General features: G+C 39.0%; 1 long non-coding RNA gene across 2 annotated transcripts in view; it reads right to left on the reverse strand.

Annotated features, from left to right (window-relative positions):
- LOC307049262 overlaps nt 1-16,249 on the reverse strand; it is a 116,247-nt gene that overhangs the window by 42,415 nt on the left and 57,583 nt on the right. For both annotated transcript variants that reach the window (XR_013810745.1, XR_013810746.1), the window contains exon 7: nt 648-692. This is a non-coding gene — a long non-coding RNA (uncharacterized lncRNA). The remainder of the gene's footprint in view (nt 1-647; nt 693-16,249) is intronic.

The raw sequence follows: 16,249 nt of genomic DNA on the forward strand, positions 1-16,249 counted from the left end.
GAGAGCCTAGAGATGAATACTAACTCCTTTTCATTTGTCCGAAGAGACTGAAGATGAGAGATGCTCAAGAATGGAATATGCTTCTATTCCCAATAGCCGAAACATGGAAACAACCTCAATGTCCACTGACAGATGAATGGATAAAGAAGATGTGGTACATATATACAATGGAATACTACTCATCCATGAAAAAAGAATGAAGTAATGCCATTTGCAGCAACACGGACAGACCCAGAGATTCTCATACTAAGTGAAGTAAGTCAGAAAGAGAAAGACAAATACCATATGATATCACTTATATGTGGAATCTAAAATATGACACAAAGGAACCTATCTATGAAACAGAAACAGACTCACAGACATAGAGAACAGACCTGTGGTTGCCAAGGCGGAGGGGTGTGGGGGAAGGAAGGATTGGGAGTTTGGGATTAGCAGATGGAAACTATTATATATCGGATGGATAAACAACAAGGTCCTACTGTAGAGCACAGGGAACTATATTCAATATCCTGTGATAAACCATAATGGACAAGAATAAAAAAAAGAATGTATATACGTATAACAATCACTTTGCAGTACAGCAGAAATTAACACAACATTGTAAATCAACTATACTTCAATTTAAAAAAAAAAAGGAATGTGCTTACTCAGTGGGAGTCACGCTGGCATCAGTATCCTGGGCTCTGGTCCACCTGTAGATACACAGAAAAGCAGATGACAGGGACACACGTTCACAGGCCTGTCTCCCAGATGAATAATAACAACAGCTTACATTTACATAGCACTTACTGTTTGCCAGAGACTGCTCTAAGCACTCACCGAGTGTGTGAGACTGTGTGTGTGTGTGTGTGGTGTGTGTGCGCGTGCATCATTTAATCTTCACAACCACTCTATGAGAAAGCTACGTATCCTCACTTTAAAGATGGGAACATTGAGGCCCAACTTCACACAGCTCGGAAGTGGTAGAGCTGGCATTTAAACTCAGGCCATCTGAACTCCGTAGTCCGTGTTTTTAACCACCACGCTCTACTGCCTAGAGTGGAATCATTTCCCCTGAAGTGCCACCAGAGAAAGTGTTATTCCTTCCGAGAACAGTCGTGGTGCTGCTGTCTCCTAGTTTTTCAGGTGATCCTGGAACCTTAGGTTTTTTCTGACTTAGCATGTCTGCAGTTCACACTAGTGGAGCTCCTGTGTCACTCTGAGAAGTTCGGAGATTGAACCGGTCACTTAATCAGGCAACAGTACAATGTGACTTCCTGTCCCCTGAGCAGCACTGCACTGGGCACTGAGAACTTACAAGGTAAAGGGAGGATGGCCCTGCTGAGGCCCAACCTAACGTGACAGTATTAGAGAATGGGCCTTTGGGAGGTAATGGGCCTTCGGGAGGTCCTGAGGGTGGGACCCTCATGCTGGGAATAGTGCCCTTATAAGGAGAGACACTAGAAAGCTTGCTCTCGCTCCCTCTGTCATATGAGGACACAGCAAGAAGGTGGCAGTTTCTCAACCCAAGGAGGGAGCCTTCACTAGAAACCAATCATGCTGGCACCTTGATCTTGGACATCTAGTCTCTAGAACTATGAGAAACTAAATTTCTGAGTTTTGGGGGGTTTGGTTTTTTTTTTTTTTTAATTTATAAAGAAAAAAAGCTCCATTTATTTTGTACTTTCTTTTACATCATCATCTTCTTCTTTCCCGCTTTAAAAAGGCTCACATTCTCAGTGGAAACCCCAAATGTCAGTTTGTGGGGCACAATGTTATTTTATGGGTAAAAACAGAAGTGCTGATATTAGTAATTAATCTTGATTAATTACAAAGCAGTTCAAAAATATGGAATGCTTCACGAATTTGCACGTCAACCTTGAGCAGGGGCCGTGCTAATCTTCTCTGTATCATTCCAATTTTAGTATACGTGCTGCCGGAGCGAGCACAGATTTCTGTTTTTAAAGCCACCCAGTCCATGGTATTTGGTTATGGCAGCCTAAGCTGAGATAGACACAGTGTTTAATGACAAAGACAGGATAGACACTTAAATCTGTGTTCATGGAAGAGAGACAGGAGCGAGAAACCATATATAGAGGTTTACTAGTAGAAATATTTATGCATTTTAATAAGAAGGTAAACAGGGAAGGATGGGTGTTTATCATGGTGGCAGATAATTATTATCATCAGTACTATTGCTACCACTTACCGAACATTTAACACACTTTCTCATTTAATCCTCAAAAACAACCCTATGTGAAACTGAAATTTAGAGGGACCAGGTCATTTCCCCAGAGCATACAGCAATGTTGTCAGGACAAAGACAGGACCCTGGCTCTGACACCAAAGCCCCTGACTCTGCCTTGCATCATGCAGAAGGTGGCAGGACAGGTCTGGGTTTTTCCGGCAAAGCTTCCAGAGCAGCTAAAATCCAGGAGGGTAGAAACCCAGCAAACAATATCTAGAATTAAGGCTTTCCAAAAAAACAACAAGGTACTTCTTTTTAGCTCCTGCCAAGACAAAGGAAAACAGCAGCTTCTTATCTGTAACGTGATTCTCCCTTTTAAATTAATCCAGGGTGAAGAGAGAGAGAGCACCAGCCGAAGATGCACATGGAGACTATGATCAATCTCAAAATATCCTAAAAGGGACTTTGTCTGATCTGGATAACCATGTGCTTGTGTCAATCTTAGATCACATTCCCTTTCAGGTAAGTGTGATAACTGGGAAGGACTCGGTGCTTAAAATTCAGTAACAATATAGTATTATCAAGATTTTGGATTTGAAATCCAACGTACTCCATTGTCCCTTCACTCAGAAAACCTGTGCTCTGAAGCGAATTAATCGAGGGATGAGAAGTTGGGTAACGCCTATGGAATCATTACAGTATGGCGACATTTTTTGTCTGAAGCTCTCTGCTCATTTGAGCATTTTGTTCTCAGGAACAGCCCAGTACTTAAGAAAAATTGTCCCACAGATTAGTGAAGGCATTCTTTGTCAACCATCTGGCAGGCTGTTAAACGGATACTTTTTTCCTTTTTTTTCCAGCCAAATGATTTCAGCACAATCTACTACCAGATGTCTTCTGTTTCTGAACAAATGATGATAGAAAGCAATCTCTGTCTAACAACAAAGGTATAAATAGTGAATAATCTTGGCTCCATTTAAAATGTAATGCAACAAACTGTGGAACCCTGAGCTCAAAGACACGCTGTTCAATTTTCTCTCAATTTTCCTAAGGATATTTTCTATCTCCCAAGATTATTCTAAACAATAAGGGGAATGATGCATTCAGAGATAAACAGATGATAAATGTTGGCTCTATTTGTTTTGGTATAAGAATAAAGTCTGCCTCATGAATTATAAAGTATTTATAATGTGTGAGCAGAATTCAATAGTATAATCAAATAAGCCTTAAGAAAATGTTCTATTGATTAGCATTCTAAAATATTCATAATTGTTATTGCTCTGCATGCTAATTAAGCAAACTCAAATTTATATTAAGAAGTGTAATGTTTAATTCTTACACAAATTACTTTTATGTGTCAAATGACTTATATCCCTCCTATTCCCAAAGGGATTTAAAATAGATTACAACGAAAGATATAACTAAGGAAAGTAAAAAATTTTTAAGTCGAGGACTAAAAAGAAGATGTAAACATTCTGACTACAAGATAACATCAGTGCTGCCACTGAGGTTCTGCATACCCTCATATTAAGGTCTAATACATGATAGATGATAGATTAGATAGATAGATAGACAGGCAGACAGATAGATAGAGAATAATAAATTGTGTGGCTGCCATAATTACATAGTAAAAAAACATGTCAACTCTTTAAAGAAACAGAATTTTTCCTGGCACTAAATTCAAACCAAGAGTTTATAGGTTAAGGGAAGAGAAGTGATGAATAAAAAAGAAATACATTATTAGAGCCCCTTTGAATAATCTTCAAAACATAAACTAGAAGTCTCTATGGAGGTGGACCATGATGACAACATTCCAGGAATTCCAAGATGATGGGATCACCCCCACAGAGATGCTGAAACAAAGGCAGGATGGACACTCCTTTCTCAGGGCTAGAACAGATAAATGGCACAGACTGAGGGGGCTCCAGGATCCAGGCAGTGGACAGAGGCTGTGGTGCAGCCAGGCACAACCCCTCCGGGGTGTGCTGGGGCCTGTGGCAGACAGCGAGAAGGCAGCCCCGCAGAGAGTACACACACAGCCCGAAGGAAGGGCACAAACAACACCCTCTTTTTGAGGAAATCCAAACCCACAGGCCATGTGCTCCCAGCTGCAGGCAAAGAAAAATTATGTGTGAAATACTTCCTGTCAGATACGCTGTCGGGAATTACACGTGACACCAAGATGAGGTTTTAAGCACAGCCTGCAGGGTTTCCCTTCCGTGAAAGATGTGGTAGGTCATGGCAAGGCATCTCTTGCAACAACTAGAAAACGCCAAATAAATTACCAAAAACCATATCTTTAAAGACACTGAAGACCTATGGGGACAATGAGGACCAAATATACTACAGTCACAGGAAGGGCAGGTTCCCGCCCAGGTGATCTGATCATCAGAGAGAGAAGGGATGGCAAGTGTGCCAAGCTCAGAACTCCCAGAGGGTGAAGATGACCTCCTACTCTTTCAGGGCACAAGAGACAGAACACCAGGTGCTCAAGGAAAAGCCTGAGAAAGTCACACCTGAAGAACATGGATAAACCTGTGCTGGGAAATACTCAGTTATCATGTGACTCAGTGTTTCAGCCCTGAAAATATAATCTTCTATGATTTAGGAATACAGCCCAGATCTCATGACTTTCCTTTATAAGGCAGTACGGGTCTTCCATCTATGCATTTATCTAAATTCTTTGTTCACTCATTTGTATTTTTAGCCTGTGCTGCCACTGGGAAAAAATGAGACCTATAAGCTTACTCTCCACTATGTGAAGAGATATATATAAATATATTTACAATTCCACTTACTAACTAATCCATTTATAATAGATTTTTAGAATAGTCACTTCTAATTTTCCATTTCTAGGCTTCAAAGCACTAAAATATTTAGTCTGTTACTGACTATATTTGTTTTTGCATCTTTTTGAAACATATTTTTAAATACACAGTTAACACCTGAAGATATTCTCCATGTTGAAAAGTTTTGAATCAGATTTTGTAGGCGGCCCATCCAATCCCATTGTCTTCCTCAGAAGTAACCGGTTTGATGTGAATCTTTTCAGTCCTTTTAAAGATACATTTATGGTCATATAAATGGGACATATATTTAGGTTTTTATATGAAATATTTATGCAAGTATTACATAATGTGCTGCAACTTGGTTTATTCAAGTAAAAAGACAAATTCCTCATATGTACAGATACCCCTATACATGTTATTTATTTTTTTTATTTTAAAATGTTTCTCAAAAAACATTTTAATCCTTTGTTATTCAGTTGAAAGTACTATGTTATAATTTATAATTAGGACAGAGTCTGTACTTTTACGAATAAAATTCTGAAATGAATTTTAAAATAACTAGAAATGTATCTTCATTACAGTCAAATTTTTGTCAGATTTTTTTTTGTCTTAGGTTGTATTTATAATTCTGAATTTCCAAAAGTATTAATAAGAATTGAGGGGTACCACACGTTATCTAATAATAAGAACTTTTGAGTAGAAAGTGATCTGTGTCACATAAGAAAACAATCATCCTCCCTGTAGAAGCTGGTCATGGAAAGTCACTCAATTCATTACTTTCCCTAAAAAGGAAACAGTTCCAACTGTATCTCTCACTGCTGTTCTCAATGTTCTGCATCGTCACTAAAAGTCTTGTCCATATGCTCCTTGTTCTTTTTGCTTCTGTGCCTCGCGACCTTCCTCTTCTGGCTGTGAGGCGCGTCCACAAGGCAACACGTGTCCAAGCTCAGCTTGCCTTCAAGAGCAGCTCACTGACCCCACCTCTCCAAAATCACTTGCTTTCTTTAGGTTTCCAATCAATAGCTGCACTCTCTTGGACAACTCACTAGAAACTGTAAATCTATTTTCCTAGAGTATTAGAGAATCTCTCAATTTCCCCCTAGTCCCCAATGTGCAGTGGTTCAAAAATGCTCCCTCTTGGTGGACCCTCCACTGCATTTATCACATGTTCCTCTTTGTGGGGCTAATACAAGTCTCCCCTGTGGGATGCAGCCTGGCTCACCTCCCAGGCTAGAGGGCGGAGGCAGAAGGAAGGACTCGCTGGTGAGCACTTTACTTGAAAGCCTCCCTGTGATTTGGATCCTTATGATTTTTTTCTTTGTAACAGCTTTATCGAGGTGTGACTGACACACAATAACCTGCATGTGTTTACAGTGTAAAATTTACACTTAAATGTGTTCATACGTGTGTTCTGACACATTTATGCAACAGAGAGACCATTAGCCCAATCAAGACAATGAACATATATATCCACCACCCCCAAAAGCTTCCTTGTCCCCTGTTGCATATCTTTTATTCAAAAATCCTTCCTTCAATTAGGTGGCTATATAATTACAGATTCTTTTGTATGTAAATGATATTTACCTCAGACTTAACCTTGGTTGCCTTAATTAAATTTCAGCTAGGCCCTCATCTTCCAGCTTTGACTAGGAATCGTCTTATTTCCTGAAGCACTATTTTTCAACCTTTCTTCCAACGCAACCAATCCTGTCAGTGACTCTTCTCATTATGGGGAGTGATTCTAACACAGCCTTATGGTCAGAATCCTTAGTCTTGTATATGGCTTAACTGAGAGAAGGGTTTCAGCAGATTTTTCCACACAGACAGTCTTTAAAATTAAAAAGCAACACTTTATAAAACACTGACGCATAAGCAATCACTATACTATGATCATGACATTTTAGAACAAGAGGCACTAATAATTTGACAAGTATTTAAAGAAACAGAAGTTCCCAGGAAATCAGGCCCATTGATGGTTCACAAAATAACTCACTCAACAAGCATTAACCCCACACTATTAGCCACACACACACACACCCATCCTTGAAGATCACTTCCAAAGAAACCTCAGCCATGACATCTTCAGCAACACTGTGAATATCAGAACACCTACCTGGAGACTGAACACTTTAATATTCAAGAAACAGAACTATTTGAAACAAACCTTTTATGATCATATATTTTTTAAATGATGACCTTATAAAAAGTGAAGAATGGTGAGCACAGAGAGCATCACATGATAATGATGAAATTCATCAGGCAACAAAAGGCCAGGCCACAAGATGCAGACAAGATCACACAGATTTTACTGGAAGATGGCAGGGACATCACCACACATCTCTGGTGATGCATGAATTGTGACAATTTCCACTTGTTGATGGAGGGAGGCGGGTGGATAAATGTGTGTATGTGTCTGTGTGTGTGTGACTGATGAGCTTTTTGAGAGGCTAAAATATCTGTAAACAATGGGGGAAATGTCTTAATCTAGAACACACCACTCCCAGACGTTCTGAGAACATTATCTTCCCAATGAAATTTAATTCCTAGATGATGAGCTGACCTTAAAATCTGAGAATAGTCACACAGCTACTTGGCACTGCTTTCAGAGTAAGTTCTGTGCCCAACTTATCTTGTACCTCCCAGACTGAACAGTCTGTATCCAGACGCTGTTGGGAGAGGAGTGACAGCATTCATAAATGCAGAGGAGAATAAGCCCAGCTGTGATCACAACACATGAACTGATGAAATGGGGCTACTGCTTTCAAAATAGGCACTTCTGTTTCATCTGCTCATTTAATAATTGTGATATGACACTGCAGCCAGAGTGGGACAGGCAGAAGGCTGGGAGGGAAGGAAAGAAGCACACCAGTCAGAGGCAGAGACAGTAGTGGTTACAGCATGGCAGGGCCAGGCCATTTGGGTTTGAATGTTGGTGCTAATATATAAAGTTGGACAAATTCTTTAACCTCACTGTGCTTCATGTATAAAATGGAGATATTACCACAGGATCTTCACTGGATCACTCTGAGGATTAAATAAGTTAATGTAAGTAAAGTGCAAAAAATAGTGCCAGGCATACTATAAGCATGATTCATTGCTATTATTGTTGCAATATTTCTTTCATGTTAATTTGAATTTAACATCCAAATAACTGGAGAGAAATAGGTGAAAATAAAATAATTTGGATCCTAGGTTGCAGGGGATACAAACCCAGCTCAGATTGGATTTTTTAACAGGACTTATGCTAAGAGAACTTAAGGAAGGTGTGCCTCTCAGGAACACGTGGACGGGATGGTGCATGGTGAGCCTCGTACACAGCAGAACCACAGACAAGTCGAACACCCCCAGCCTGCCCCCTTGCTCTTCTCCACGACAGCTTCCCTCTTCTCTTTCTCTCTGCAAAGCAGCTTCCTCCTCTCTGAACCATGCTGGGAAACACATTGCTGACACACCATAGGCCGTACATGCTACATTTTAGGAACTCAGAGACGGGTTTACTTTTCTCAGTTCCAGTTTTAAAAACCTTCCCAGGGAAGGCTTCCTACTGCCCATTCCCCAGGCAGCCCCAGAAAGGTCCAGATGGATGAGGGGAGGAACAGCTCCCAGTGCAGTGAGGCTGCGGGGCACTCCTAAGCACGCTGGAACTTCTTCTAAGAGGTCTTTACATGAAAAGAAGATGATATGAGGGCAAAAATAGAGTTCTTCCTCTGAATCAGTGCCCGCCTTCTTCTCTATCAGGTTTCCTCAATTGGCTTTTCTTCTCAAGCTCAGTAAGACTCCAGGAACAAAAGGAAATCTCCCAACTTCCTGATGCTTTCCCACACTTGGAACAGAACTGTGTTTGTATGATACTCATTTCTAAATGGGTCTTGCTTGTATTATTTGTTTGGTCTAAATTCCAACTGTTGATGCCTAAATTAGTTAGAGGAATCTCATTCTTGGTCCTAACCACGGGTTTCTGTTTTTAAGTTTCAACTTAGAAAATCCTGTCATTTGATTCATGTAGTTGCGGCTATGTATCAAACTCTGAAACAGAGTTTTAGGAAATACAAACCACTTTATATTCTGTTTGTTGCAAAAGATAAAGAAGATGTGCCACATATATACAATGGAATATTATTCAGCCATAAAAAGAGATGAAATTGAGTTATTTGTAGTGAGGTGGATGGACATAGAGTCTGTCATACAGAGTGAAGTAAGTTAGAAAGAGAAAAACAAATACCGCATGGTAACGCATATGTATGGAATCTAAAAAAAAAAAATGGTACTGATGAACCTAGTTGCAGGGCAGGAATAAAGAGGGAGACATAGAGAATGGACTTGAGGACACAGGGTGGGAGGGGGAAGCTGGGGTGAAGTGAGAGTAGCACTGACATATATACACTACGGTATGTAAAATAGTTGGCTGGTGGGAAGCATCAGCATAGCACAGGGAGATCAGCTCGGTGCTCTGCCATGACCTAGAGGGGTGGGACAGGGAGGGTGGGAGGGAGGCTCAAGAGGGAGGGGATATGGGGACATGCATATGCATATGGCTGATTCACTTGTGCAACAAAAACTAACACGGTATTGTGAAGCAATTATGCTCCAATAAAGATCTATTAAAAAAGAAAGTTTGTTGCAATCTGTTTAGCATGTGGGTATGTGTGTGCCTGTGTCTGTGTATTTTTTTAAATAACATTTTCAGAACTTTTATTTTCATTAATAAAATGATATGCTTCCTTTAAAATAACTCCTGATACACCATAAGGAAGACACTGTTATCCTCTTATATGTGCAGCTTTAAGTGCAGTGCCTGGCACACAGAAGTGGCTCAACAAATAATTCTTTAAAAACTGAATGAGGAAGAGTGGCCAAGATGTCAGAGTAGGAGGACCCTGAGCTCACCTTCTTCCAGGCATAGCAAAATTACAACTACTTACAGAGCAATTATCCATGAAAACGGCCTGCAGACTAGCAGAAAAGATTTTCCACAACTGAAGACATAAAGAAAGAACTACAACAAGGAGGGCAGGAGGGGTAGAGACATAGTATAGTCAGGAGCGACACCCCCTGGGTCGGTGACCCACAAATGGGAGGAATATCACAATCCAAGAAGTCCTCCCCAAGGAGCCAAGTGTTGGGCCCATATCCGGCTCCTCCGCCCAGAGGTCTTGCACCGGGAAGACGAGCCCCCAGAACATCTGGCTTTGAAAACCAAAGAGACTTATACTTGGAAGGGCTGGAGGGCTACAGAAAACAGACACTCCACTCTTAAAGAGCACAGGCAAAATCTCACGCCCCAAGTCCCAGTGGAGAGGCAACAGTCTGAAAAGAGCTCCTGGGTCAGACCCACATGCTGATCGTGGAGAGCCTCCCAGGGAGGCAAGAGGCAACTGGGACTCTCCCTGGGGACACAGATGCTGGCAGAGCCATTTTTAAGAGCTTATTTTACCATGCTAACACTGACACTGTCAAGCACATTTTGGAATGCTCCCTCTCGCCTATTGGCACAGGGAGTTTACCTGCCCATCAGTGGGCCAGCAGAAGCCCCAGGCTCACATGGGCCACACAGAGAGCTGTTCAGGGAAACAGCTCCACCCACCAGCAGCCCCATGCTTCCCAGGCACACAGCCAATCACACAGAAAGCCTACCTCGCTTTCCAGGGGGACCACAGTCACTCCAGGAGGCAGGGCCTTACATCCAACTGGGCCGGGGATTTCAGCCCAACCTACCACTGCAACCACAGCAGCTGGCCTCACAACAGAAGGGCACAAGCAGCCCACACAGCAGGCAACACTAGAGCATACAGCTCTGGTGACCAGAGGGGAGTGTGCTCCTGGGCCCCAAAGGAGGTCTCCTACCTAAGACCACTTCTCCAAGACTGCGAAATGCAACTTACCCACCTAACACAGAGAAGCAAACACAGAGAATCGGGAACGTGAGGAGACAGGGGAATGTGTTCCAACAAAGGAACAAGATATGACCTCAGGAAAAAAAAAGAAAAAAGAAACAAAGTCGAAATAAGCAATCTACCTGATAAAGAAGTCATCATAATGATCATAAAGATGCTCACTAAACTCCGGAGAAGGCTAAATGAACACAGTGAAAATTTCAATAGAAAGTTAGAAAATATGAAGATAAACCAAAAGGACTGATGAATACAACAACTGAAAGAAAAAATACACAAGAAGGAATCAACAGTAGATTAGATGGCAGAGGAATTGATCAGAGGACTGGGAAACAGAGTAGGGGAAACCACCCAAGCAGAACAGAAAAAAAAAAAAGAATTTAAAAAAAATGAGGATAGTTTAAGAGACCTCTGGGATAATATCAAGCCTACTAACATTCACATTATAGGAATCACAAAAGGGAAAGAGAGAGGGGAAGGAGCAGAGAACTTATTTGAAAAAATAATAGCTGAAAACTTCCCTAACCTGGAGAAGGAAACAGACATTAACGTCCAGAAAGCAAGGAGAGTCCCAAACAGATGAACCAAAAGAGGTCCACACCAAGACACATTATAATTAAAATGGCAAAAATTAAAGATAAAGAGAGAATCTTAAAAGCAGCAAGAGAAAAGCAACAAGTACTATACAAAGGCACACAGGACCATCAGCTGACTTTTCAGCAGAAACCTGGCAGGCCAGAAGGAAGTAGCATAATACATTCAAAGTGATGAAAGGAAAAAACCTACAACCTAAAATACTCTACCTAGCAAGGTTATCATTCAGATTTCAAGGAGAAGTAAAGAATTTTATTTTATTTTATTTTATTTATTTATTTATTTTTTGCAGTATGTGGGCCTCTCACTGTTGTGGCCTCTCCCGTTGTGGAGCACAGGCTCCCGACGCGCAGGCTCAACAGCCATGGCTCACGGGCCTAGCCACTCTGTGGCATGTGGGATCTTCCCGGACCGGGGCATGAACCCGTGTCCCCTGCATTGGCAGGCGGACTCTCAACCACTGCGCCACGAGGGAAGCCCAGTAAAGAATTTTAGAGAGAAACAAAAGCTGAAAGAGTTCAACACACTACTGGCTTTACAAGAAGTATTCAAGGGACTTCACTAAGCAGAAAAGAAAAGGCCACAACTAGAAATATAAAAATTACGAAAGGAAAAATCTCACAGATAAAGGCAAATATACAGTAAAAGTGATAGATCAACTACTCATAAAGCTAGTAGGAAGGTTAAAGACAGAAAGTAGTAAAATCATCTTTATCCACAAAAAGTAGTTAAGAGATACACAAAACAAAAAAAATAAACATATATATACTATACATGTTGTTATATGTGAGTCACATGGCAACCACAAACTAAAAATCTATAATAGATAAGAAAAAAAAAGAGAGAAAGAAACGTATCCAAACATAACACTAAGATAGTCATCAAATCACAAAGAGAAGAAAGCAAAGAAGAAGTAAGGAACAAAAAAGAATTACAAAAACAACCAAAAAACAATTAATAAAATGGCAATAAGTACATACCTATCAATAATTACTTTAAATGTACTGGACCAAATAGTCCAATCAAAGTACAAGAAGAAAACTAGAAAAAACACATTCATGTGGAGTCTAAACAACATGCTACTAAACAACTAATGGTCAAAAAATAAATAAAAGAGGAAATCAAAAAATATCTTGAGACAAATGAAAATGGAAACAAAACATACCAAAATCTGTAAAATACAACAAAAACAGTGCTAAGAAGGAAGTTTATAGCAATACAGGCCTACCTCAGAAAATAAGAAAAATCTCAAACAATCTAATCTTAAGATTTAGGTTTAACTTAAGTTAAACCTAAAGGAACTAGAAAAAGAAAAACAAATAAAACCCAAAATGAGTAGCAGAAAACAAATAAAAAGGTCAGAGCAGAAATAAATGAAATAGAGACTAAAAAAGCAGTAGAAAAGATCAATAAAACCGAAAACTTGTTCTTAGAAAAAATTTTAAAAATTGATAAAAGTTTAGCCAGACTCATCAAGAATGAAAAAAAAAAAAGAGAGAGGGCCCATATAAAACCAGAAATAAAAGTGGAAACCTTACAACCGACACCACAGAAATACAAAGGACCATAGAAGGTACTACAAAGAATTATACAGAAATGAAATGATCAAATTACAAGAAATCAATAAATTACTAGAAACAAAATAATCTCCCAAGAATCTCCCAGGAAGAAATAGAAAACATGAACACACCAATTACCAGTAATGAAACTGAATCAGTTAAAAACAACAACAACAACAAAACCTCCCAAAACAAAAGTCCAGGCCAGATCCAGATGGCTTCACAGGGCAATTCTACCAAACATTTAAAGAAGAGTTAACACTTATCCTTCTTGTCTGAAGTGACACTTAGGTTAAGTGCAACAGCCCAGATTCAAATGTAAGTAAACTCACTCTAGACTCAGGAACCAATTACACTTTCTAGAAATGAAACAAAATATAGTATATATACCTATAAAGATAATTGGCTATAACTTCCTAAACTGTGAATTGTCATAAAAATGACATCTGTATCATTCAGAAATCAGTATTAAAATCAGGAGCATTATAAAATAATGGAATGTCTAGCCCTATTAATATACTGATATTAATATCAATTGATAGACTTTTCAAAAATTTTATAATTCATTTATTCATTATTCAAATAAATATACCTGAATTCATTTAACACTTATCCTTCTCCTTTTATTCATTTTGTTGCAATGGTAAATGTTGCAAACGTGTTTCCTTAATTTCTCTTTCAGATTTTTCATCTTTAGTGTATAGGAATGCAAGAAATTTCTGTGCATTAATTTTGTATCCTGCAACTTTACCAAATTCATTGATTAACTCTAGTAGTTTTCTGGTGGCATCTTTAGGATTCTCTACGTAGAGTATCATGTCATCTACAAACAGTGACAGTTTTACTTCTTCTTTTCCAATCTGGATTCCTTTTATTTCTTTTTCTTCTCTGACTGCCGTGGCTGGGACTTCCAAAACTATGTTGAATAAGGGTGGCAAGAGTGGACATCCTTGTCTTGTTCCTGATCTTCGTGGAAATGTTTTCAGTTTTTCAACATTGAGTATGATGTTTTCTGTGGGTTTGTCACATATGGCCTTTATTATGTTGAGGTAGGTTCCCTCTATGCCCATTTTCTGGAGAGTTTTTATCATAAATGGGTGTTGAATTTTGTCAAAAGCTTTTTCTGCATCTACTGAGATGATCAGATGGTTTTTATTCCTTAATTTGTTAATATGGTGTATCACATTGATTGATTTATGTATGCTGAAGAATCCTTGCATTCCTGGGATAAACCCCACTTGATCATGGTGTATGATCCTTTTAATGTGTTGTTGGATTCTGTTTGCTAGTATTTTGTTGAGGATTTTTGCATTACGTTCATCAGTGATATTGGTCTGTAATTTTCTTTTACTGAGATATCTTTGTCTGGTTTTGGTATCAGGGTGATGGTGGCTTTGTAGAAAGAATTTGGGAGTGTTCCTCCCTCTGCAATTTTTTGGAAGAGTTTGAGAAGGATAGGTGTTAGCTCTTCTCTAAATGTTTGACAGAATTCGCCTGTGAAGCCATCTGGTCCTGGACTTTTGTTTGTTAGAAGATTTCTAATTACAATTTCAATTTCATTACTTGTGATAGGTCTGTTTATATTTTCTAATTCTTCCTGGTTCAGTCTTGGAAATTTGTACCTTTCCAAAAATTTGTCCATTTCTTTGTGGTTGTCCATTTTATTGACATGTAGTTGTTTGCAGTAGTCTCTTATAATCCTTTGTATTTCTGTGGTGTCAGTTGTGCACACACATGCACAACTGTCTACAAGAGACCCACTTCAGACCTAGGGACACATACAGACTGAAAGTGAAGGGATGGAAAAAGATATTCCATGCAAATGGAAATCAAAAGAAAGCTGGAGTAGCAGTACTCATATCAGATAAAATAGACTTTAAAATAAAGACTGTTACAAGAGATAAGGAAGGACACTACATAATGATCAAGGGATCAACCCAAGAAGAAGATATAGCAATTTTAAGTATTTATGCACCCAGCATAGGAGCACTTCAATAAGTAAGACAAATGCTAACAACTATAAAAGGGGAAATCGACAGTAACACAACAGTAGGGGACTTTAACACCCCATTTACACCAATGAACAGGTCATCCAAACAGAAAATAAATAAGGAAACACAAGCTTTAAATGACAAATAGACCGGTTAGATTTAATTGATATTTACAGGACATTCCACCCAAAAGGGGCAGAATACTCTTTCTTCTCAAGTGCACACAGAACATTCTCTAGGATAGATCACATCTTGGGCTACAAATCAAGCCTTGGAAATTTAAGAAAACTGATATCATATCAAGCATCTTTTCTGACCACAACACTATGAGACTGGAAATCAATTACAGGGAAATAACTGTAAAAAACACAAATACATGGAGGCTAAACAGTGCACTACTAAATAACCAAGAGATCACTGAAGAAATCAAAGAAATAAAAAAATACATAGAAACAAATGACAACAAAAACACAACAACCCAAAACCTATGGGATGCCACAAAAGCAGTTCTAAGAGGAAGTTTATAGCAATTCAATCTCACCTCAAGAAACAAGAAAAATCTCAAGTAAACAATCTAACCTTATACCTAAAGCAACTATATAGAAAGAAGAACAAAGAAAACCCAAAGTCAGTAGAAGGAACGAAATCATAAAGATCAGAGCAGAAATAAATGAAATAGAAATGAAGAAAACAATAGCTAAGATCAATAAAACTAAAAGTTGGTTCTTTGAGAAGATAACAAAACTGATGAACCTTTAGCCAGACTCATCAAGAAAAAAAGAGAGAGGACACAAATCAGTAAAATTAGAAATGAAAAAGGAGAAAACTACATTCTTTTTTGAGTTGCCATTTATCATATCTAATCCATCCAAAAGATGTGCTAAGTTACATGAGATAAGCTTATCCAGTACAACAATCCTATTATATTTATGTTAACACTGAGATCAAAAAGGTTAACTAAGTTGTCCAAGGTCACTTAACTGACAAGTCTAGGAATAGGAATTAAACCCAGATCTCTCTGACTCCAGCATTATTGGGCAATACAGTCTTTATAATCAAGTAGTAATGATAATTGTTTAATGCCCTCTTACTATGTATCTAGCACAACAGGAAGAGCTTAGGGTAATTCATTATTGCTAATTAATACATTTATTCCTCACAATAAGCCTATCAAATGGGTACTATCATCAACCCATTTTACAGATGAGAAAACTTAGCCACAGTTTAGCTTGTCTGAAGTGACACTTAGGTTAAGTGC

The sequence above is a fragment of the Hyperoodon ampullatus genome (genome assembly GCF_949752795.1).
Source record: "Hyperoodon ampullatus genome assembly, chromosome: 2".
Lineage (NCBI taxonomy): Eukaryota > Metazoa > Chordata > Mammalia > Artiodactyla > Ziphiidae > Hyperoodon > Hyperoodon ampullatus.